This window comes from Loxodonta africana, chromosome 3, assembly GCF_030014295.1.
Source record: "Loxodonta africana isolate mLoxAfr1 chromosome 3, mLoxAfr1.hap2, whole genome shotgun sequence".
Lineage (NCBI taxonomy): Eukaryota > Metazoa > Chordata > Mammalia > Proboscidea > Elephantidae > Loxodonta > Loxodonta africana.
The window spans coordinates 134706081-134724752 of record NC_087344.1 but is presented as its reverse complement, the minus strand read 5'-3'; the positions used below and the strand labels follow the sequence as shown (position 1 = coordinate 134724752).

Sequence of the window (18672 nt, the reverse complement as noted above, 5' to 3'; positions counted from 1 at the left end):
GGAGGAGGGAAGTTGTGCAGAGGGGCTACAGACTTCCTGTGGTGGTGGGCCCTATGCTTTGCTGGTCTTGGTAGGATTAAGGACACAGGATAAGTCATAAACAGAGAGCACCATGTACAAGAAAATCAGTTTTCTCACTCCTGTTTTTTGCACATTCCACCAGGCAAATCTTCAGGTCAGGGAATCATTTTTGATGCTTGTGGTTAAATAGCAGTGGGAGCAGTCCATAGCAACCCTTAGCTCTGGAGGTTTGGAAGAGGAGACTCTGGAAAAGGAATGCCTGTGGGCATGTGGTTTGCGCATACCATTTTCATCTACTCTCTTCTTCAGCAGAGCTTGTGTATTTCCCAGATATTATATCACAGCTACCATGTTGGTGGTTTCAGGGCAGTTAATACTTTCTGATGTGGGAGAATTTTGATCTTCACGACTGGGGTAGGTGGTGGGGGTTTCTACTGTCATTTAGTCATCAGTGGCCAAGGATGTTGCTAAACATCCTGCAGTACACAGGAGAACCCCCTCCCCCGACAAGAAGGAATTATCAAATGCAAAATATCAGTAGTGCTGAGTTTGAGAAACTCAATGCTCAGGCCTGAGTGACTAGAAAACATGAATTCCTGACTAATTGGATTTGGGGTCGAAGGAAAACTCTGGAGTCAAAGAGAACTCTTAAGTTTCTTGCCTCAGTATATAAAAGGATGGAGTTGCCACTGACTAAGATGGGAAAACTGCGGGTGCTGTAGGTTTTAGCGGGAACATCTAGCCCAGAACCCGGGGCCTTGTTCAAAAGTGTTTTCTATCCAGGTCATCTCCATTCCTGCATCTATATGAGTCCTTTTATTAGGTTGGAGATACCTGGGTCTTGGTTCTCAGCCTCCTCTTATCCTGGGGACCATCTATTCTGCCGCCTGCTGGCAAGCTCATCCACTGCCCTGGTTCCCTCAAACATCTCTCCATAAGCTTCTTCTGTGCAAAGCTGTCTCTAGGTCAGTTGTGAGGTGTGGCTAGAATGAGACAACTCATTTCTTGAGTTATGGACAAGGAGATACAGTAGTTCCCTGGTGATCTAGTGGCTAGGATACTGAGGTGGATGACCCTGGGTCAGTTCAGGGTCAGAATCCTTCTTCCATTTCCACACGAAGCAAGTCTTATTTATCCCAGGAGGTCTGGGTGCTCCAAGGACCAGAAGTAGAAGAGCCTCTATACCAAGTCCAAATGCTCCCTGTCAGTGGGGTGAGGGTTGGGGAGAAGTTGGTCAAGAGTAATGGTGAGGCTCTTCTCCGGTCACACTGGTCTTGCTTCATGTTCATATTGACATGGGTAGAAGTGGCTTTAGACACCCACTAAGCCTCTTACCCAGGTTTACACAGCCTTGCAGAGATTCAAATTGCTGTTGGACTACACCCAAGTTGCTGCTGCTGCTCCAGGGGCTCACATACTGCTGAGCTCTGAATAGCTGAGTGAAAGGACAAGCCAAGTCATGGAGTTTGTATGTACTCTCCAGGTACGTGGGTCAGCTTAGCATTCTGGACTATGTTTGCAGGTAAATTGATGGCTAGGCTTTTGGAAGAGGTGACTGGATGTGATAAATGCTATGATGGGAGGGAGGTGAGGTCATAGAGACCTGTCCTGTATTTAGATGAGGTCGTTCGTGGAAGGTGATATTCAGTGACCCAAGAAAGGCAGCATGTGAAGTATGTGTGAACAGAAAACCATTACCAGTGCCATAACCAGAAATTATATGTAAAAAGGAAAAAGGGAGTATCAAAACCATGGTATCAGAGCAAGGCCTCACAACTCTACCACTGCTGTGATCATTAACCCCCGTAGCCTCTTCCAGGCACTGCATGCATTTTCTCTTTTGCGTTCAGCACTCCCAAGATGGGTTCATATCTGTCTTGTGTCCACTGTAACCCAGGAGGAGAGCGAGCCAGGGAGGCTGAGCGGCCTGAGCCTGCAGAGGCAGCGTGAGAAGTATGGAGAAGAGATGGGGCAGTGGTGGCTGGTCGGGATTCTTTGCTTCAAGGCCGTGTGGTTGGCTATGCTTTGGGTTCCTGTTCGGGTCTGTGGCTTGAATGGTTTTTCCAGGAGTGTATTGCAAGAGTGGCTGCCGGCGGACAGGGGAGAATGGCGACCATGAGAGTGCAGTGAAGAGATAGGAGGGTGCATTGTTCCGGCAGGAGCTCCAGCCATGCGTACTTGTCAGAGGAGACGCCATGATCACGAAGGAAGTTTTCCCAGGCGGTGCTCATCCATTGCACTCAGGACGTGCTGACCCTTGCAATTTCCCCACTTGTGGGAAACGTGACTGTATAATTTGTGGTAGTGGGTACTGTGTTCTCGCTTTCCCTGACATTCTGCGTTTCACCACAGAGCAATGTTGGGATTGCTACTCTTGTAGGTCTTTTCTAAGTTCCTTCTCTACCTGTTTTTCTTTAAGCCCGTCCATCTTCCTGCTGGATATCTGCATGACCTGCAAAGTTTTTCCATTGCCAGACTGGAACCGCGGACATTGTGTTTCAGTCTGTTTCTCTTCTCTCTCTTTCCTTTTCCCCTTCCTCTCTCCTTCCATATCTCTTTGGCTCTTAACTGCAGCACCTTCCACTCCTGCCTTGGGTTCCCTTCACTTCCACACTCTGACATAGGCATGTGGGTCGGCTGGCCCACCTGCACTTCTCCCAGCGGTAGCCTTTCTAGCCCTAAGCCACGCCCGACCCTCAGCGGGAGAAGCCCGCCTGCCTCCTGCTTCCTGGGGACTCTCTGCTCCCACCTGCAGCGAAGAGGCGGCTCTGGATGCGCACTGGGCCTCAGAAAGGGCAGCGTGGGGTGGCGGTGTGGGGCGGAGTACTGCCCTGGGGAGTCAGTCGTGGGTTTCTTTGGGGTAGGGCCCGTGGTGGGGAGCAGGGAAAGTGGGAAGGGGGCCGCGCTCCTCGGTTGTGCCATCATTGGTGTCCGCCTCGGAATACAAAACTTGTTCAGGTGTAGCTTTCTGAGTTTCTGCTTGTAGCCCCACCTAGGAAATGGGGTCCGCTCCCTTATCTTTTTGTTGTTAGGTTATGATTCTCAGCGACCCTAGGTACGACAGAATGAAACACTACCCAGCCCTGCGACATCCTCACAATCGTTCTTGTGCTTGAACCCATTGTTGCACCGATTGTGTCAATCTGTCTCGTTGAGGCTCTTCCTCTTTTTCACTAACCCTCTACTTTATCAAGCAAGATGTCCTTCTCCAGGGACTGGTCCATCCTGATAACACGTCCAATGTGTGTGAGAGGAAGACTTGCCATCCTTGCTTCTAAGGAGGATTCAGGCTATACTTCTTCTGAAAGAGATTGGTTCATTCTTCTGGCAGCCCATGGTATGTTCAATGTTGTTCACCAGTACCACAATTTAAAGGCATCAATTCTTCTGTCTTCTTTATTTAATATTCAGCTTTCCATGCATACAAGGCGATTGAAATTACCAGGGCTTGGATCAGGCACACCTTAGTCCTTAAAGTGACTTCTTGGCTTTTTAACTCTTTTGCAGGAGATTTGCCCAATGCAATGAGTCTTTTGATTTCTTAACTGCTGCTTCCATGGGCATTGTGTTCCAACAACTGCTTCTAGTCTATGTACAGGTTCCACAAGACCACAATTACGTGTTCTAGAATTCCAATTCCTCTGAATGTTACCCATAAGTTGTTATGTCCTATACAGTTGAATGCCTTTGTATAGACAATAAAACACAGGTAAACATCTTTCTGGTATTCTCTGTTTTCAGCCAAGATCCATCTGACATAAGCAATGATATCCCTCATTTCACGTTCTTTTCTGAATACAGTTTGAATTTCAGGCAGTTCCCTGTGGATGTATGCTGAAGTCACTGTTGAATGATTTTCAACAAAATTTTACTTGTGCATGATATTAGTTATATTGTTTGATGATTTCTGCATTTGGTTGGATTACCTTTCTTTGGAATGGGCACAAGTATGGATTTCTTCCAGTCAGTTGGCCAAGTGAAGCCTTCCAAATTTCTTGGCATAGATGACTCAGCCCCTCTAGCACTGGATCTGTTTGTTGAAACATTTTAATTGGTATTCCATCAATTCTTGGAGGCTTGTTTTTCACCAATGCCTTCAGTGCAGTTTGAACTTCTTCCTTCAGTACCATCAGTTCTTGATCATGTGCTACCTTCTGAAATGTTAGAAATGTCAACCAATTATTTTTGTTTCAGTGACTCTGTGTATTCTTTTCATCTTCTTTTGATGCTTCCTGCATCAGTTAATGTTTTCCCTGTATAATCCTTCAATATTTCAACTCAAGGCTTCAATTTTCTCTTCATTTCTTTCAGCTTGGGAAATGTCGAGAGTGTTCTCCCCTCTTTCAGTTTTCTAACTCTAGGCCTTTGCTCCTTTCACTATGTCTTTGTCTTATTGAAAGAATACTTTGTCTTACTGAAAGAATAGTAACTTCATATATTCATATATTCTTCATGTACATTTGTCAAGGAACATTTTCCTACATTTAGCTTTGAACCACAGGAAGTTTAGGACAGAGGTCGGACTGAGCGCCTAAGAGTGTGCGCTCTCACCAGCCTGAATGGAAAGAGCATCTAACTCATGTGGTATGAAGGAGAGTCTTCAGAAGGGCAATACCTCAACAGTGTGTCCACATTAGCCTTAGACTAAGGATTTTCTGAACCCACCTAACAAAGCTTAAAAGCCAGCCTAGAAAGAATCAAACTATTTCCAAGTAACTTAACAGCATCCCAGAGCAGAGTCCAAAATTATTTAAAGGATTATATAAAAATATATTTTTAAATACTTAACATAAAATTCATAATGCCTGGCATCTAATAAAAGTTATTAGGTATGCCAAGAGTGGAGTCCTGGTACCAGATGATATGATCCATAACCATGAGAAAAGTGAGTCAACAGAAATAGACACAGAAATAACCTAGATGATAGAATCAATAGACAAAATATGTGGGCATTATGAACACACTGTGTACGTTCAGAAAAATGGAGGAAAGCATGAACTTGATGAGAGAAATGAAAGACATATATGTATGACTCGAATAAACTCGTAGAATTGAAAAATACACTGGATAATTTTATCAGTTAATTGGGCACTGTAGGAGACACAGCAACATAAATTATTCAAAATGAAAGCCAGAGGGAAAAAAGAATTAAAATGAAAAGAACAGAGTATCAATTGACCTGTGAGAAAACATCAAGTGGCCTAATGTCCATGTAACTGTAGTCCTTGGAAAGAGAGCAGCTGGAGTGACAAAAAAAGTTTGAAGAGCTAACAACAATAGTCCCAAGGGGAATGGTCCTGGCCCCTCCTTGTGGCCGCTGTGGAGACAGCACATAGGGATCTATCTGTACAACTAGAGGAGCCACCGGATACCAAAGAGGATAGCAAAGAGGTTGGTCAAGGGTAGCGACAAGGAAAACTAGGCAATGTGTAGGACCTTAAAATAAGAACTTGTATGACCTATGGACTGAGCTAGCTTGAAGAGTAAGAGCTGAGAGCTGCTCTTCTCCTTAGCATGGAAGATTGCCCAGCTATATCTGAGCCAACACTGAAGGCAACGTTTGGCAAGTTGCTGATGAGGAAGCTGACACTTGCAGAGTTTAATGGATTTCCTTCGTCTCAGGACTGTTTAGCACTAAACCATGTCCTGTCCTCTCAGTTGTTGATGCTTCAGAGCGTGAGCTATAGAGACAGTTATATGTGGGAGGATCTTCAAGTCTATTAGTCCATCTGCTCAGCTCATGAAAAGGGGGATAATGGTTGCTTGTTTGCTTCAAAATTGCCCCAATAACATTTTTATAATCTTACAGTGAAAGGATTGTAGAATGTAACGCAAACCCCAGGATCTTTAAAGAGTGATACATAGGAGTACATCAAAATTTCAATTCAAATAAAAAACATTCTACGTAACAAAGAAATTATTTTTATTTTGTATGTATTTTTATCTAAGTACTATATGCCCAATAGTTTGTTATGAAAAACAGAAGTGCCCTGATCCCTTTCTACATTTCCTGTTCTCCAGAGATAACCACTTTCAACCCATATAACCAATTAGGTGGCTCTCTCTCTCTCTAAAGAAATATTGCTATGCCATGATTTCCCAGTTTTCACTCCAGGCCCTGCAGACACCCTGCAAGGGGAAAAGTGCTGTGCATTTGGGTGGATGGGTGTACCACCTGCTGTTCAATACCAAGGGAGCCCACAAGGCACTTCACTTGGCTTCCCTTACGTGCCAACCAACTTAATCCACTTCACCCCTCCACACGGGGAAAGGAAACTTTGCAAGGACAAATGCCAGGCAAGCAGCTTTGAGGTTTATCGGTGGAACCGGGTTCTCGGGTGGGACAGGAAGGCACGGGAGTGATCCTGAGTGAGGAGCCACGGTGGTCCACACCCAGCAACTGACACCACTGCTGTGAACGCCCAGCCCCCCTGCCTTCCACCCCCTACTTCCCCCCTTTTTCTTTCCTATTCTCTTCTCTGTTCTTTCCAGTCTCTCCTCCTTCCTCAGCTATTTTCTGTGGGTTTCTGGGACGTCAGTTGCTGAGGAGGAGATGAGAGGAAAAGGTGACCAGCCGAGGTGGAAAAGGCCAGGAGGAGCAGGGATCTGGAGCAGTCACACTTCTTGCCTCCGGGCCCTAAACCTTCCTAGCTCCTAAATGAAGATCAGAGGCGGGACGAGGAAAGGGGAGTAACAAGTTTCATTCACAATCTAAGGAATTTTTTTTTTTTTAAATCCTTCATCTAGGGTAAATACTAAGGTTCCACCGAGACTTGAACTCGGATTGCTGGATTCAGAGTCCAGAGTGCTCACCATCACACCATGGAACCACCGTGAAACTTTGTATCTATATTGCAGTACTAATCCCCAAATCAACTGCACACCGAGTCGATTCTGACTCCTATCTATGATCATTTCAATAAAAGAAAAAAAAAAAAAAGAGAAAACCTCTTGCCATCCAGTGGATTCCGAATCACAGGGACCCTGTATGAGCATCTCAGTAGAGGTGTGTGAATACTCATTTAGCATGCATAGTTTCCAGGACTAATCTCAAGGCAGTCCTCAGTCAGACAGGACTTGAGGATCGTTGACCTGTTTGAGCGGATCCATCCACCTTGCTTTCTTTCTGCACCTCCCTTTTTATTGACTTCTATCATTTCATTTGCATCTCAGGAAATTGAGGTAAAATCCACTTTGGGTTTAGGGCAATGGCACAGCTCTTTAAGCCTCTGTCATAAATCACATACTTGGCCTCATTTACCAGAGTTCCCTGTCCGAAGGTGAAATTTCTGCAAACAGTGTTATTTTCCTTTTCTCTGCCTTCACCCATTTCTCATTGCCCAGGGAGGGCAGATGATTGTCAGGGCAGGACTTGGGACTTCCTGGGCGGCTTGTCCAAACAGCACCTATTACTCTCCAAAGCCACCACAGCTTCCTACGTGCAATATAGAAAGGTGTCTCAGCAGTGTTTTATCTGAGGAGTGGGTTTGGTAGGCAGGAGAACTCTCATTTTCTTCTTTATACATTTCTTTTTTGATAAGTTTTTCTTACAACAAACATATTTGTTAGATATACAACAACAAAAAAAAAAAAAACAACCTTGTTTAACATTTGTACACTCAAACAAACCAGACTAACCTCATCTGCTGTGACTCAAAATTGACCACATGCTGTTGAGGCTACCAGACAGGGCTCTGTCACCTATACATACAGCTGCAGTCTGTTTTCTGAGAGCTTGGCCACATCCATTACATTCCAATTTCTCAATATATCATGACTCAGAAACCTCACAGTTTTTTGTTTTTTATAAGTGCAGTAAAGATTTAACTTCTTCCAAAGAAATGAGTCTTTGCCCTTAGTTTCTTGGAGATAACTCTAAACCAAAACCAAAACCAAAACCAAAATAAAAACAAACAAAAAAATTAAACCCTTTTCTGTCAGATTGATTCTGACTCCTAGTAACCCTATAGGACAGGGTAGAACAGCCCAATAGGGCTTCCAAGGATGTAACTCTTCACCCATACCGATTGCTACATCTTTCTCCCTTAGAGGGGTTGGTGGGTTCAAACCATCAAGCTTTTGGTTAGAAGCCCAGCATTTACCCACTGTTTCTCCAGTGCTACTTGAGATAACTCTAAATGCTTGGAATTTGCTGAGTAATTGAGATGCCTTTGTTTTCTGTAGGCCTCCAGACCACACTTGAGGGTTTATTCTAATAAGGTGACTCAAGTTGGGGCTGGCAAAGCTAGAAAGAGGAACTCCTGATATCAGCCAGCCTGGGGCAGGGAAGTGCGGAGAACGGGGAAAAAATTCATTCAAGCATGCCTAAGTAATGAGGCTTAGAAAAAGGCTTTGGACACAGATGCTCCATGGGCTTCCTGGTTGGTGAGAGACATCTATGCACATGCAAGGGTAGTGTAGCCCTTTTTGAGACAAGGACTCTCCACATTCAGAACCTTCCCAGTCCTTGCCCTATGTGTCTCCTCTTTTGTATCTTTTTTGCTATAAAACCGTAATTATAAGTATAGGACTTTCTGTGAATTCTGTGAGTCATTCCAGTGAATTATCAAACCTGAGCCAGCAGGTCAGAAGTGAGGGGAATGAGCTCCTCCCAGCTTATGGCTGGCATTCTGAAGGGGTAGAGGAAACTTCTGAATATGTAGCCAGCTGGTCAGAAGTGAGTGGGTCACGAGGACTCCCAAGGTTGCAGCTGGTATCTGTGCCCTTTACTTGTGAGGTCTGCTCTACCTCCAGGTGCTCAGAGTCAGAGGAAGATGCTGCATGTGTACCTGGTGTCAGAACACAAGTGGAACAGAATTGAATTGATAGTAGGTAGATTTGGGTTGATCAATAAATATTTGGAGTTAGAGAAGTGGGAATTGATTTGAGCTTTTCCTACATGTAAATATATCAATGTATCCAGAGGCACTCATTGTTGTGTCACAGGCCATGTGTATCCAAGTTGCCTTACCGTATTGTCTCATTATTTCATTTATGTACACAAAACAGCACAACACTAAATACCTGTATAATAGATGTAAACTTTGTATTTAAATTATATACATAGTTTAAATACCTTACAAAATTCCCTTTCTTCTTCCTAAGGCTAGTTTGTACCTTTGAAAAGCGAGTTTGATCACTTGGGCTAATGATTTCAAAATGGTTAGACTGCATATAAGACATTAAAGAATGACCTGGTCATGCATACACAAAATGGAGTTCTATGTGGCCAAAATGTGAGGCTCTCTATGGACTGCTGTTGAGTTATTGCTAGGAAAAATTGTTTATGTGAAAAAAAAAAAAAGCAAAACAAGAAGTGCAAAAAAAGTATACAGTATTCTACCTTTTCTTTAAGAAAGGAGAGGATAGATACATTTGTACTTATTATTAATACATGCTTATTTTTCAGGAAGGTTAAGCCAGAAGGTAACAAAAATGTTTTCTTCTAGGGAATGTGGTTTAAGCTATAGAAGTGATGGTGAGGCTTTGCTAAATATTATCTTTTTTTATATAGTTTTGATTTTTAAATGATGTGATGTTTTACATTTTCAAAAAAAGAAGAAAAAGAAAACACTACAATTGGTAAAAGTGGAACCAGTTAAATTTAACTGTATATCAAAATGACAATACAATCACACAGAAAATAATCAAGTAGATTTTAAATGCAGTTCTCTGTGATTCATAGTGGTGTATATTCTTATGTCAGAAGAATCTGCAAAGAAATTTTGAACTTTGCTTTGCAGATTTATTGTTGATAGTCATGTTGATGGAATAATTTGGAAACATTTTGTGTGTATTATAGGATAGCACACATGAGTAAATGTATTAAAAATTGTTTGGACTCAGGGTTATCAACACGAGAGAGAAGAGATAAAAATATGGACTAGGGGAAGTTGAGGAAGAACCTCTTGGTGCTGGATTGGGATTGAAAGTGTCAGTATAAGCTCATGAATTAAATATGAATATTTGCTCATCATGTCCACTTACGGAGCCTAGAAGCAATGTTGCCTAGGGGCTACATCTTTGTTGTGAATGCCATTCTCCACCAAAACAACCAGATTCCTTGGAGAAATGGGTGATTTTGGAAAGTTGAACTTGGAACTTGTTGTTCCAGAAAGGAAGAATGTGCTCCTTGATTCATGGAAACACGTAAAAAAATCACAGGCACCAGCTTGAAAAGATCCAATCTGGTCGAAAATGAGAGAATTTGAGCATCAAAAACAATAATAGTAATGGATAATAACACATTGACGTAATAAAAAGAAGCCATGAGTTCATAGAATCTAAGATTGGGGAGGGAAGTGCTATAATAAAATAAGATTGGCGGGGGGGAGCTCTAAATAAAAAGCTTTGACTAGAGAAAACTGCACTCCTACTGATAAAAAATAGTCCTGCATCCCCTCAGATTGTGGCAGTGTATTCTGATATTCAGGTGGCCTGCATTAGTGTGCGGAGAAGAAAAGGCCGAGAGGAGGTAGGAGAAGCAGCAGCAAGGAAAGAAGAAAAGGAAGAGAGAAACCGGGAAAAGTTTAAGAACTGCGCAATTGGGAGAGAGGCACATGGCCCCACTCACTTAGCAGTTTAAACCAATGTTTTCATGTACTTATGGCAATTGAAATCTCATTCATGTCAGTGTTTGAATAATTGAGGGTAATAGAGTTAAAGGCAAGTCTATCTATAACTAAGGTGTGAGTAGGCCGACAGACTTATTTCTGTGCATTTGATGGGTTTTGTTTTTATTCTTTGAATTTTTTGGTTTTTCTATGACTGTATCTAGGAAAGACTTAGGGTATGGTAGCTTTATTTTGGAGCCCTGATGGCACAGTGGTTAAGAGCTCTGCTGCTAAGCAAGAGGTTGGCAGTTCAAGTCCACCAGCGGCTCCTTGGAAACCCTAAGGGGCAGTTCTACTCTGTCCTACAGTGTAGTTATGAGTCAGAATTGACTTGATGGCATTGTGTTTTTTGTTTTTTTTTTTTCTGGTTTTAGCTTTGTTTTATTTCTAGAAGGCAAAAACATGGTTAATTTTCCTCAAACAATATTATTGAGTGTCTATCATGCAATTTCCAATGAAAACTTCTCAATTTAATTAAAAAAAAAACTATTTTATTTGGTCAGGCATGAATCAATTCATTAAAGCACTGTTTTTCAAACTCATCTGCTGTCTACATACGTCAGAATCATCCAGATAGCTAGGTAAAAAGTAAAGATTCCAGGCACAAGGATTGGTCTTCATTTGCCTACAGCAACAAAGGAAGAAGGAGAGTCAGAAATAGGAGGATAAAATAGAATAGGTGACTAATTGCCTCCATGAACAACCACCTCCTTTTTATTGAGATGGGAAGAAAAGGATTGTGCCTAGCTATATTGTACATTTTGATCAAAGTTTCTATGAAAGAATCCTGATCAAAAGGGGGAAAACATAGAACAGAATTTCAAATTCTCCTGGAATCAGATTTTCTGGAACCATGGAGGCTGGACGAACCCCTGAAACTATTACCCTCAGGTAATCTTTAAACCTTCAATAAAGATATCCCCTGAAGTCTTCTCAAAACCAAAAAATAGCTTAGCTCAACCAGTAAAGAATGTCTGCCTTGAGCATTATGCTCTTTTCAGATCTATTTATATGGATCAAACTGACAATAGCCACTTAAAAGATTAGATAGGAAACTTGGGGGGCAGTGAGTTAATGTTAATGGGGAAGGAACAACTCAGAAAGGAGGGTTGCACAACTTAAAGAATGTAATCCATGTCGCGAAATTGTACATGTAGAAACTGTGGAATTGGTACATTTTTGCTGTGTATATTCTCACCACCAACAACAAAAAGTAAAATAAATTATTTAAAAAAAAAAAGCAGATTCTAAGACCTAAAGGCTATGAAATCACTGGAAGAGGAGCCCAGGAATTTTCTCCCAAAAACACTCTGGTAATTCCAGAGCACATGAATTAGAGAACTGTGTGGACTTTCGTATAATATATGGTTTGGGGAGCAAAGACCACATTCTTCAACTTACACCTCAATCACTAGAGTGTGACCTTTTCGAAGGCAGTGATTGTATTCCCATCTTTGTACCCTCAGACTAGAATCTGGCCCAGGACTAGGAAAAAAGATAGGAGGTGAAAAAAAAACTCACAATTACTTATTTACAAATAGTTTGCCTTAAAGCCAGTAAAAGGGCTAAACTATCTACCTAGTTCCCTTCCACGTTGAACAGGTAACTATAGTACTATCAGGGCAGGCCCACATTTCTAGGTGCTTTTTAGGGACCAGCGATGGCTTTGCTTCCTGCTTGGCTCCAGGTAGACAGTCTGCGCAGCGGGAGTGTATGAGTCTTTACCTATCAAATTCTATGAGAGTCCCCTGTGCTGGGTCCAAGAAGTGTTAGCAAGGCTGCTACCTGTATGATTTAAAAAGTAAATCGGAGCTAAATAGCATAACCATGTGGAAAAAGTATGCATCAAAACAGGTAATAAGTGAAAATACGGGAAGATGATAATAAACAGAAGGGGTGTTCATAAGTCATGAAGGGGCGGTCATGATTCCAGGGAGGATTGTAATCATACCATTTCTAGGAAAGTGTCTTTCAGCCAGAAAATAATACTCTTAGATATTGCTTGTAGATCTGACACTGACTAATGCTGAAAAAAACTTACAGACCTTTTTTACAGAAGACAGAAGCTGGATTCCTGCTGATTTGAAGGAGCAAAAGCAGCCTTACCTCGTGCACCCAGCCCTTTCCTTCATCCTGGAGAATAGGCCCAGAAAAGGTGGATTTTGAGAATAGAGCCAATAAAACAAAACAAAAACAGAAGTGCAACTCCAGCTCAACCCTATGATCCTGTAATTAAGATCTTAAAACCTAAGGTCTGAATGGACACAGGTTTCTGAGTTGAGGAGATCCCTGCACTTTTACCAGGAGAAGCCTTTGCCTAAGTTCAGAGACCAGGAAAACGGGATTGTGTTGATGAAAGTGTGAACCTGACTGTGGAGGAAAACCTGAATTCCTGACTGACTGGATGTGGGATGAGAAAGACCTATGTCAAAGAGAACTATCACCATCGGTTGGAATTGACACCACAACAACCGATTGGTTTGGTTATTTTGGGGGATGGGAGGATGATGGATTTGGCATCAACTAGTGGGGGAAAAACTTTAGGTGCAGCAAATTTTAGGGGGAAGATCTGAAGTTCGGTTCAGGGTTCCCACTTCCCCCACTCCAGAGCCCTGCTGGAAAGCGATTTCGATCCAAGCTGTCTCCTTTTCTGCATCCGAGTCCTTTTTGAGTTTGGAGGTAATGGTCTAGGTGCTGGGCCTTCACTTTCTTCTCATCCAGGGCGCCTCCTCTCCCACCTCTGGCGGCAACCTCGCACGCTGCCAGGCTGCGCGGCGCGCTCTGCACCTGCTGCAGAACAAAGGTGCATCTCTAGGTCAGGTCTGAGGTGCCCGGCCGGGACTAGCCAAATCGCTCCAAGACTTGTGGGCCTGATGTGCCCCTCCGGGGCCGACTGGCGGGCAGACCGCCAGGCTTTTCGCGTGCTGACTCCTTTTTTGATGGGAAAAAAAAAAAAATGGAAGCAGGGAGGAAACGCTCTGTGGGGAGTGCAGGGAGGGCTACTTCTGGGAGCCAGGGCAAGCAGCACAATTCCCGGGCCTTCATGCAAAGGATATCCTCACCCGAGGGGTCGTACTCAATTGTTATCCTTTATTTTGAATTCTGTCAATAAAAAATTTTGTGCAAATTCGCTTCCTTCTTGTGTGAGTACCTACATAATATCCTTGATTTTGCCTCTTGGCCCACAAAGCCCAAAATATTCACTGTCTGGTCCATTACAGAAAAAAAGGTTGCTGACCTCTGCACTAACAATGCCCAACACTCCACAGGAAGGACACCCAGAGATCTCTTTTGCCCATATCCAGGTCTTGACCAATTTTTTCTGACAACCAATAGAATTCCTTATTTGGTTTGTTCTGTGGCATCCCTAGGGCTGGTGTCATCTAGTGTGGTAACATCTCTTTATTGTGAAAATATGTACGACACATTTGCCAGTTTAACATTTTTCAGGTGTATAATTCACTGCTCTGAATTAGGTTAATCATTATGTGCAACCATCACCCATAATCCTTGCCGAGTCTGTCATCATCACGAACAGAAACTCACTGCTTCCTAAATAGTGACTCCCTTTTGCCCCCTCCGTTGCACCGTGGTAACTACTAATAAACTTTAGTCTCTATCCATTTGCCTAGTTTTGTTATTTCACGTAGGTGTGATCATACACTACCCTTTCGTAACTGACTTATTCCACTCAGCGTAATGTTTTCAAGGTTCACTCATGTTGTAGCATGTATCAGGACTTCTTTTCTCTTTTGGCTGAGTAGTATTTCACTGTATGTATATACCACATTTTGTTTATTCTTTCATCCATCAAAAATGAAAAATTTTTTAATGAAAAATTTTTTTAATAAAAAATTTAATTAAAAAAATTAAAACTGAACATTATGTCAAATGACTATGCTGGTGCAGCGGTTAATCAAAAGGTTGGTAGTTCGAACCTACCAGGTGCTCCTTGGAAACTCTCTGGGGTAGTTCTACCGTGTCCTAAAGGGCCACTATGAGTCGGAATCCTCTCGGTGGCAACAGGTTTTTTTTTTTTTTTTTATGTGATATTTATTCCAGTTTGGGAAATTCAAATAATTCCGGATGTTGAACTAGTCTGGGATGCTGATTAAAGTTTGGGAAATTCAAATAATTCAGGATGTTGAACTAGTCTGGGATGCTGATAAAAAAAAAAAAAAAATTTTTTTTTTTTAAGCTCTCCCAAAATCAACCCTGGAGGAATTATAGGATCAAGAGGGAAATATTATTTCCAGGAAGTATAAAGAATTGTAAAATTTTTGAGAGACTGCAAAGAAGCCCTGGTGGTGCAACGGTTAAGTGCTCGGCTGCTTAACTGGTCAGTGGTCTGCTCCCGTAAAGATTAAAGGAGAACTAAACCCGTTCCACAAAGACTTTCTTCTGACTCACAGGGTAGAACTGCCCGCATAGGGTTTCCAAGGCCACGTCTTACTTCTAAGGAGCGGCTGGAGGGTTCCAACTGCTGACCTTTTGGTTAGCAGCCAAGCACTTAACTACTGTATCACCAAGGCTCATTCCATAAAGATTATAACCTAGGAAACCCTATGGGCAGTTCTACTCTGCCATTTGGGGTTGCCATGAGTCGAGATCGTCTCCACAGCACCCCTCAACTACAACTACAACTACAACAACAAAGAGACTACGGGCTATTTTGAACCATTGCGTGAAAGGTCAGGTGCAGAGGTAGCGGACATAGGACAAGATGGAGAAAAGCATTTGAAGTTCTGTGCTTAAATCTCACTCCAATGGCCTGGGTCAATCACTTCTTGCCCCTTCAAGAAAGAATCAGGTTCACTGAAACCACCAATGTGGTAGCTCTGATATGATATCTGGGGAGCATACAAGCTTTGCTGAAGAAAAGAGTTGATGAAAAAGTTGTGGACAAACCACATGGCCCCAGGTATTCCTTTTCCAGAATCTCCTGCTTCAAACCCCCAGAGCCAAGGATTGCCATGGCCTCCTCCTAATGCTGCTTAACCATAAGCATTAAAAACGATACCCTGACGTGCAGATTTACCCGGTGGAGTGTAAAACAAACAGGAGTGAGAAAAGTGATTTTCCTGTACATGTTGTTCTCCACTTACGCCTCCTTTTTGTCCTTAATTTTACCAAGAGCAGCAGAGCTTCAGGAAGGAAGATCTCGGGCCCCTCCGCACAGCTCACCTCATCTTGAGAATTTCCTCTGCCACAAGCCTCCCTCTTCTTTGGGCACCAAAGGCCTCCCCCATAGGGGTATCTGCCCAGACCACAGCTTCTCTGCTTTCAGGAATTTCATTTCTTGTTCTCCACTCCATAGTGAGACATGGCCCAGTGGTCAGTTCAAGTTCTAGGACTTGAATCAATGACCAAATGACACTTTAGATTCCAGGGATTAGTGAAGAGAAGATATAAAAGTAACAATGGTTTGAATTTCAAGTACATAAAACCCCAGAGACTCACTCACCTCAATTGTCATTTCAAAGACTGGGTCTGGCCATGTGATTGCTGCCCTGCATGCCCAGTACTAACCCCTGCAGGATCACCGCAGGTCCCAGTTCAGTTGGACCCAAAGTGGCAGTTCACATTGACTTCTTAAAGTCTTCTGCTCTAGAAATAACACCAGATGTATAGTTCGCATTTTCCTTCCTTTCCCGTTCCTGAGCCAGAGGGCAAAATGACCTGTGCTGCCTGTGCAATGGGTAATCCAGCAGAGCAGGAAATGGAACTGTTTTGGGCACATGAAGGAGGGAGTGGGGCAGGGGCAGGGACAGGGAGGAAGCTTTGCATTGGCTGGGAGTAGAATCCAAGTCTCCTGTATGGGAGGCAAGAATTGTACCACTGAACCACCAATGCTTCTCTGGGGACACTTTTCCTACTGACGGTGCTATGGCTATTCAGAAAACGACTCCGGCAGGACTTGGAAAAAGCAGTTCTAAAATAGGTTTAAACAGTGTTCTCTTTGGAAGAAATAGCTAAGACCTATAAAAGATGCCCAGGACACAGGGTTTCAGGCAACACTCTAAAGTTATTGCATTCAAATAAAATGATTTGATTTGAAAGAGGCTAATTCAGAAATTGGTTCTTTCCAACTGGATAATACCCGTTGCCATCGCATTCTGACTCATACCAGAGCAATTCTTTAGGACAGAGTAGAGCTGCCCCGTAGGGTTTCCAAGGAGCAGCTGGTGGATTCAAATTGCGGAATTGGTTACCACCCAAGCTCTTAACCAGTGCGTCACCAGAGCTCCAGCTGGGCAATACGCCTTGTCTTAGTTTCCTAGTGCTCCTGTATCAGGAATACCACAAGGAGAAGGTGTTCACGGACAGCAACTTATTTTCTCATAGTTTCAGAGGCTAGAAGTCCAAATTTAGGGCCCCGGTTCTGGGAGAAGGCCCTATCAGCCCTGGGAAAAAATCCTTGTCTCTTTCAGCTTCTCTTCCTTGCTTCCTTGGTAATCTCCGAGTGGCATCAATCTTTCTCCATATGTGCTTCCTTGCTTTTATGCCTTATCTGCTCTTTTTAGATCTCAAAATTGATTGGCTTAAGACGCAACCTATACCGATTCCACCTCATTAACATAACAAATAAAACCCTATTCCCAAGTGGAATTACAAACACAAGTATAGGGGTTAGGCTTTACACCACGTATCTTTTAGGTACACAATTCAATCCATAACAAGCCTCAGTACGGAAACATCAGAAATCATTGAGTCCCTTGTCTCTGGTCCTAAATCTGCATGAACCTAAGAGAACGTCATTTATTCACTGGCTGATGCAACCTCTTTGCCCTCTGATTGCTTGGTGCCTCCCATCGCTTTCCTTCCAACCTTAAGATGGGTTCCAGTTCTTTCCCAGACAGGTTCAGGAGGCTGGATGTTTAGGGATGTGTCCGAGGTACTCCAGGAGGTCTAGGTGATTCTTGAGCTTCTCTTCTATGAAGTCTTTTTTGAGTCCCTGGAAAAGACCAAAGATTGAAAGCTCCCTGTTTTTGGGAGCTGTGTTAACTGACACAGGAAACACAGGGTGGAGAGGAGTGTGCTGTCACATTGTAGGGAGAGCAGCTAGGGTCATATAACCATGTACATGTAAGTTTTTGTATGAGAAACTAATTTGAATTGTGAACTTTCACTTAAGACACAATGAAAAAAAAAAAGGTCCTGTTTTTAAACTATTATGTGCTACAGAGACCTACAAAAAAGCAAGGAAGTGAAAAGTCACTCCAAGATTTCTTCCCTTTACCACTCCTCTTTAGTCACTCAAGGATGTCAGTTCAGGGAAAAACAAGGCTATTGGGATTGTTATGAGATATGGAGGCAACCTTGAATTTGGAACACTAGTGGTTCAGCAGTAGTACAGGAACACCCAATTTTAATTCCTGGTCAATGTGTGGTTCCTATTCTTTCCGCCACAGTTCATTTACTGCCTCTGGGTGCCACTGCACAAGTTTTTATTGTGCGTACCAGACCAGAGCAGCAACCCTTTTTCTACTTCTGCTGGACTTGTTATTCCATAGGCAAATCTGGTCTACACTGACATCCAGCAGCCAGGAGCAACCCTGCTGTCAATGAGGAAGTGTGGAGAACCGGGTAGTGATACTGGAATCAAAAGTGTTCAAGAGTTTGCCTATACAGTAGTTTGGCAGCCTAGGGGACCAGGATGTGATCCTAAAGGAATTAGTGCTTGACCTGAGGTGCAATAACCACCCTTGCAGCATGTCTTACAAGCTGGGAAGTAAGTTCTGCTGTGTTACAGTATTATGAAACTTAGAAATAATGTTCTTGTCACATTTGCCTGTTCTCCAGGGAGATGCAAGGAGCCCATGCAAAGAATAATAACGTCACTGTTACTCTGTGATTCGCATGCTGGGCCTTGGACTAGGCACTCTGCTTGCCACACTGTGGGGAATCAAGCAACTGAGCCTCCAGGAAAGAGAGTAGCTTTGAGGTGGTACAGACACCTAGTGGTTGTAACGGTGTTAGAGACTATGGCCTTAGGGGTCAGAGAGGGCTGAGGATTGTGGGTAATAATCAGACGCAG

General features: G+C 43.0%; 1 protein-coding gene and 2 non-coding genes across 3 annotated transcripts in view; 2 read left to right on the top strand and 1 right to left on the bottom strand.

Moving 5' to 3' along the window:
• Window positions 1-18672, top strand: part of LOC104846015 (guanylate-binding protein 4-like) — a 51124-nt gene that overhangs the window by 19092 nt on the left and 13360 nt on the right. The window lies entirely within an intron of this gene.
• Window positions 2192-2353, top strand: LOC135230918 (U1 spliceosomal RNA). The gene has a single exon (XR_010321643.1). It is a non-coding gene; the product is annotated as a U1 spliceosomal RNA (small nuclear RNA).
• Window positions 6780-6851, bottom strand: TRNAQ-CUG (transfer RNA glutamine (anticodon CUG)). The gene has a single exon. It is a non-coding gene; the product is annotated as a tRNA-Gln (tRNA).